General features: G+C 41.6%; 1 pseudogene; it reads left to right on the top strand.

The window, feature by feature from the left end:
* The first annotated feature begins 4,665 nt into the window (after window positions 1–4,665).
* Window positions 4,666–6,463, top strand: LOC140246742 (uncharacterized; annotated as a pseudogene).
* The last annotated feature ends 224 nt before the right edge of the window (window positions 6,464–6,687 follow it).

The following is a 6,687-nucleotide window of genomic DNA, read 5'->3' as shown; positions in this document are numbered from 1 at the left end:
TACAAGAATCATTTCACAAACTAACTACTTTTCTACGTATCTTGCATAAAAGAATGGAACATGTTACCCTCAGATGTTAAAGATAGTACCACTTTTTTCCAGATTTAAAGTGTTGACTCGGAAGTATTTTGCTTCATCGATATTCTCAGTCTCATTGATGCTGTTCCTTATAAATTCTAGATACATGACTTCATCTCATCGCTTTCCATTTGAGTAACATAGTCTAAATGCCAATTATGTTTTGCTTTAAAATTCCATAGGTAGTGTGTATATGTGTGTGTGTGTGTGTGTGTGTGTATGCACTTAGAATCCGTCCATGTATGTTAAAGCCACTGTATAATTCTGGTTCATGGTAAAAATTAGAAACTCTCCTTTTGAAAGGGTCCTTACCTGTGGAGAAGTGAGGGTTCTGAGACCATACCACAAAGTAAAAAAAATAAAAATAAATTAAAAAATAAATAAATAAATTGCTGCTCCCTCTTGTGGTCATATATCACTAGCCGATAAAATAAATTTTGAATTGACTCGAGGGGGGGGGGCAATAGATTTGGTGTCAATATTTTGGGTCTCTGGGGTGTGGTTGCTGCGCTTCTTGAGGGATTCCACTAGAATTGTTCTATGGCTTTAATATGTTTGTATATATATTAGTGAGTTGTTATATTACATGTCTTAACTTGCCTTTTCAGGGGTCTTATTATACAAGCTTGCTTTTCTAAGACCCCTCCACTTTACATCTATAATGCATCTACATGCATTGTCAATTTATATTTTCATATTCTGCAAATTGTTTTAATCGCATATATCCAGCAATGTATTCCTTGTTACATATTATTGTTCTTATGTAATTTTTGTATTGTGGAAACTTTGAATAAACCTGAACTTGAACTTGAACTTTTGCTCAGATGCCATCTTGTCTGTGCAAAGTGGGGTCAAAGGTTATATGTACTTCTGTCTGTATCTTCGTTATGACGTGTTATCTCCATGGGAGGGATTTTTTTTTTAGATGTGAAAATTGACATGATTATCTTTATCGAGCACTAGCTCACTTACCCTTCGGTTAATTTCTCCCAGATTCCAATATGTTGTAGCTGAGACTTTGTGCTATCGTAAGTGTGCCCTTCGTTTTGTCATACTATGTCGGGATCAAGTAAAAAAAAAAAGAAAAAAATCTTGGTTGAAATTAAAGCTTATCTTCGATGTATTGAGATATTTCTTTCTTTCTGCAACTTTTTTTTTTGCAATAACTCAAGAAAAACAGCCCCTATCACCCCCATATTTTGCACATGTTTTGTTCATGTCACGTACATTTTTCATAAAATAACAACTATTTGATCGGACACCGTCTTGGGTATGTAAATTAGGGTCACAGGTCATAAATGTTTCATCCTGTATCTTGTTGAATACCTGTCCTATCTTTCCCATATTTTGCACACGTATAGACGATTTCACAAGAACCATTTCACAAACTCACCACTTTTTGCTCAGATACCATCTTGGGAGTGTAAATGCGGGTCAAAGGTCATACGTACTTCTTTCTGTATCTTCGTTATAGTGTATACGGAATTTGGTACCAAAGATGGCAGATATGACTCCCTTTTCTAAATGAGAATCCAAACATCGCACGGCCAACGTCTCTATAAACACAGATGAAACCTGTATGGTCATGCCTATTGCGTTCAGGACTCGAATCATTGATTTTAAAAAAAAAAATCGGATCACCTTAATTTTTCAGTGTTGACAAATTACAATCTCTAGTTTGTTTGTTTTTTGTTTGTTTTTTTCTTTTTTTAGGGGGGTGGTGGGGGTTAAAGATTCATAAAGTCACCATAATATGCCCTGGCACTTGGCGTAACGTGCCAAACGTTTTCATGTGTACTCCAAAGTTGATCTAGATTGATCTAGGTTGAATATTTTGAACAAAATCGCTCAATCACAGGCATGAGTGCACTATCACTACAAACTATCATTTCAATTCAAAGCAACCTGCTAATACAATCAAACTTGATCTATGTTGCGGATTGTAAGCACAATCAAGTTTACAGTAACAATGTGCGTCATGTTTATCCTAATGACTTCATGAGTTCTTCGAACTAGGCCCATTATCATTACAGAAATTCAGTACCCAACTCTCCCTCAATGCCTGTATACGCAACAGTCATGACCTACTTTCTAAAACAAACGAGCAAAATAAAATCCAAAAAAAAAAAACCGATACACACTATACATACACCTCCACAAACACACTGCCACACAGAACACCAAGAAATACACCAAGTGGCACAAAGTAATAACCCATCCAGAATAACACGATTTTTTTTTTATGTCCACATTGTTTTTATAGATTTTTTTTTTCGGGAAATATCACAGACTTATCTACTGCACATCATCTTGATTGGAGAACAAGGGGTAATATTCCCTTCCCATGCAGTTCTTTCAGAGCTTGCAGATTTTTATTTTAAAACACAGCCGAGTCTCTCCATGGTTTGCAAAACTTGATATCTGTAAGGTGGTGGAGGAACCATTAATCAGCAAGGGAGAGACACATACAAGTAAGTCATTAGAGTTTGACAAGAGCCACAAAGATTGGAAAGTTGAATGGTTCAATGTTTAAAGACGGAGGAGTATGACATTGTTTTCACTGTGCTTTATTTTATTTCTTTTATATATATATATATATATATATATATATATATATAAATTATTTTTTTTTTCATTACTGTTATTTCATTGTCATTTTTGCCATTACTATATGTGTATAAACTTTGATATGTTTGATCACTTCCTTTTGTTGCCTCCTCCTGGTACACCTTAAGGGCTCTCTGTTTGCTCAGCCCCCCCCCCCCCCTTCCCTTGCTGTTGCTTTTTTCACTCTTTCCCTTTCCATATCCTTCTGGTGTTCCTTATCTTCTTTGATGTTACCTCCCTATTCATCCTTTCCTTCAATGGTTGCCTCCTTGATCCTCATGATCATTACTGACCCTCCTCCGCCTTTTGTCTGTCCGCTCTCCTCTGCCTTTTGTCTGTCCACCCTCCTGCTCTAATCCCCCTCCCTTTACCTGTTGGGCTCCTTGCCCATGACTTCCCACCCTCTCCTTTGTTTTCTTTGTTTTGTGTACCCAGCCTGTCCCTGTCTGTTCTTGTTGTGTGAAGTCCTTATATGTAATTGCTTTCCCTGCCTGTTTGTCATTTTGCCTCTGACGAAGATTCTGCTAGGATCGAAAGCTCAGGCCCCTTTTGACTCCATTTTACTTCATTGGCTCGCCTTCATTGGATAAGCAGTTTTCAGCAGCTTTTTTTGCTACATTTAGTTTCTTTTCTGCTGTTGCATCACGCCCACGTGATCCTCCTTATCCTCTTTGTCTTCTCTGTTCTGTTTTAATTGTTTTATTGCTTTGTTCCAGTTCAGTCTCCTTCCTTGCCCTGTTTCCCTCCCACTTCTCGACTTGTAGTATCTTTGTTTCCACAGTGTTATATTTGTTTGTTTGTATCGTATTTGTTACTTTCTTTTCAGGTGTTTGTCTCCGTTCCTGGTACTTTTCTCTTCAGTTCCGTGCCTTTATCTCTGAGCTTGTCTCATTTCCCTTAATCATTTCTCTTCACTCACTTTTCTGCTTAGCACAGGTTGGCCTAGCTGTACATTGACCGACTGTACTTACCCTTTTCCCTTTGATTTATCCCCCGTACAGGTCAATCTTGCTCCACTTTTTGAATTTCCCTCAATTCTGACAGGTTATGTATTTCTCCTTCCCTTGTTTGGCTATCATTGTTCTTCTCTGTCCCATGCTTACCATGGCTAACCATCTATCTCTTTTTCATCAACTGAGGAAAACCAAGCTCAAGGCCCTCAGATTCTCATTTCACCAGGATAATTACAGATTCTACTCCCTCAACCGCATGATACCCACAGGCCTCTAACTCCACTGCACTCCAGCTCTTGGAACACTCTCGCCTGAACTACGGAAACGCTGAAACCAGACTCTACATGGAGCTTCCATCCGTTTGATTAACATTCTCTCCGAACAGTGTGCCACCTCTCTCACTTCCTTTTCAGCTGACATCGACAGACTGGAGAATGAACTTCGCTCTTGCTGCACCGACACCCAGTGGCTCAAATACAATGATGAAATTGAATCTTGTCTCTCAAGACATATGTCTGACCTCACTGCTCGCAGAAACAAGAAAATAGGCAACTTCACGAAGAAACGTCAAAGGTCTAACAGATTCAGGCGACACACCACATCCACTGATGTATCCTCCACTTCTGTCGTTAACCTTTCTTCTTCTCCCCTATCTCAAGCAGAAACGTCTCTTCTCTCAAAAGGTCTCAAGTTTTGCCCCACTCCACCCAAGGTCGATCAGATAGCACTCAGCCTAGACCTCTCTACTTTCTACCGCAGGTTACGCCTCAAAGAGTTTTTTCTCGATGAACCCCCTTCTGCTCCTGAGCCCTTTCATCAAAAAAGCTCATGGATTCCCCCCAAGAACAGAGTTCCCTCCCTGGAAACGTACATTGAAGCTGTCTCATCTCAAGTCCACTCCGCAGATATGCTCGACATTGCATCACATGACAATCTCCCAAAGGAAGAACGCCAGGCTCTCTCATCTCTCAAAAACAGGTCTGACATCATCATCAAGCCCGCAGACAAAGGATCAGCTGTTGTAGTAATGGACCGCCAGCAGTACATCGATGAAGCCATGAAACATCTCCGCAATCCTTCCCACTTCACACTTCTTGACTTTGATCCCACCGATAATTTCTCCCAACAGATCCAGTCGACACTCGATGTCATGAAGGAACATGAACACCTCACCAAGAAGGCTCACAAATTTCTCTCCCCCGTTAATGCCAAACCTGCCCGATTCTATCTCTTCCCCAAGATCCACAAACCTGGCAATCCCGGTCGTCCCATCCTCTCTGGAAATGGTTCCCCAACAGAGAACATCTCCCTCTTTGTTGATCACCACATTAAACCTCTTGTCTCACTCGCACCCTCCTACATTCATGACACACCAGACTTTCTCAGGAAACTCGATGACATCAAGGACCAGATACCCGAGACAGCAATCATCGGTACTTTCGACGTCTCCTCTCTCTACACCAATATTCCCCTTGATGAAGGTATTCTAGCCTCCTGTGAGGCTTTGACTTGCAGCGGCCATTCCAACCCCCCCCCCCATATCTGACATCAAATCCCTCATGTCACATGTACTGACGAAAAACAACTTCACATTCATGGACAAGCACTACTTACAGGTATCTGGCACAGCTATGGGTACCAGGTTGGCTCCCTCCTTCGCCTGTCTCTTCATGACCAAGCTAGAGCAGCAGATGTTAGATTCAGCCCCCTGTCGTCCATGGATCTGGTGGCGCTACATCGATGACATTTTCTTCATCTGGACCAGGGAGGAAGAAAGCCTCCATACTTTCATTGACCACATCAATTCTTTCCACAGAACCATCAAATTCACTTCTGATTTCTCCCAAGAAAAGACCAACTTCCTCGATGTCACCATTAGGAAGGAGTCTAACCATGTCACCACCACTCTCTACACTAAACCCACAGACACCCATCAGTACCTCCACTCAGCCAGCTGCCATCCCCGCCACTGCAAAACCAGTATCCCTTACAGTCAAGCCCTCAGACTTTGCCGTATCTGCTCTGAGGATTCTGAGTTTTCTTTCCATGCCAGGAACCTGAAGAGACATCTCGCAGCCAGGGGCTATGGTACCAGGATAATTCAACAAGCCATCAACAAAGTTCGTTCTCTCCCCAGATCTGAAGTTCTCAAACCGAAAACCAACAAGCAGGACATCACTGACAGAATACCCCTCGTGACCACTTTCCATCCCAATCTACCCTCTCTCCACAATATCCTTCGTGATAATCACCATATCCTTCACACCTCTGATCGTCTCTTACCGGCCGTCCCAGATACTCCCATCCTGGCATACCGACGCCCCCACAACCTCAAGGATCTCATCGTCCGTGCTGAAGTACCCTCCCTCAGTGACAATTCTTCTCCTTCACAGCATGGCACATTCAAATGTTCAGCCAGTAGGTTCATCATTTGCAGCATACACATCCATGAGAGTGACTCTTTCACCAGCAACTCTACCGGCCTCTCTCACCACACAAAGGGAAACATCACTTGTACTACCACTAATGTTGTGTATCTCATCACTTGCAGAGTTTGTAGAATCCAGTATGTTGGGGAAACCAAGACTACACTCAAAATACGCTTCTATGGACACAGATCTACTGTCAACACAGCCAAGCTCGACACTCCAGTGGGCCACCATTTCAATCTACCCGATCATTCCATCACTGATATGACTCTACAGGGCATTGAATCTTTAGGCACTCGTCCAGACACAGTCAGAACCAGCAGAGAGAAGCTCTGGATGAGACGACTTCACACCATCCAACCCCATGGCCTCAACATCCAGGAGGGAAATGACTGACCACCTTTATTTTTCCATTATTATTACCACCACTATTATTCTCTTTTTCATTTTTTAATTTCATTTTGTTCTTTCTTTGCGCTTTTTCCATTTGCAGATCCTTTTTTCCCAATTTATTCCTTCCTCTAGCCCGAGTCTTTTTCATACAGCCTTTTCCGCCTACACATACACACACTAGGTTTGTTTGTTTATACATACTTTTGCTTATTTTGCCCTGCCTGCTT

This window comes from Diadema setosum, chromosome 3 (assembly GCF_964275005.1).
Source record: "Diadema setosum chromosome 3, eeDiaSeto1, whole genome shotgun sequence".
In the NCBI taxonomy this organism is placed as follows: domain Eukaryota; kingdom Metazoa; phylum Echinodermata; class Echinoidea; order Diadematoida; family Diadematidae; genus Diadema; species Diadema setosum.
This window is presented reverse-complemented; position numbering and strand designations above follow the sequence as displayed.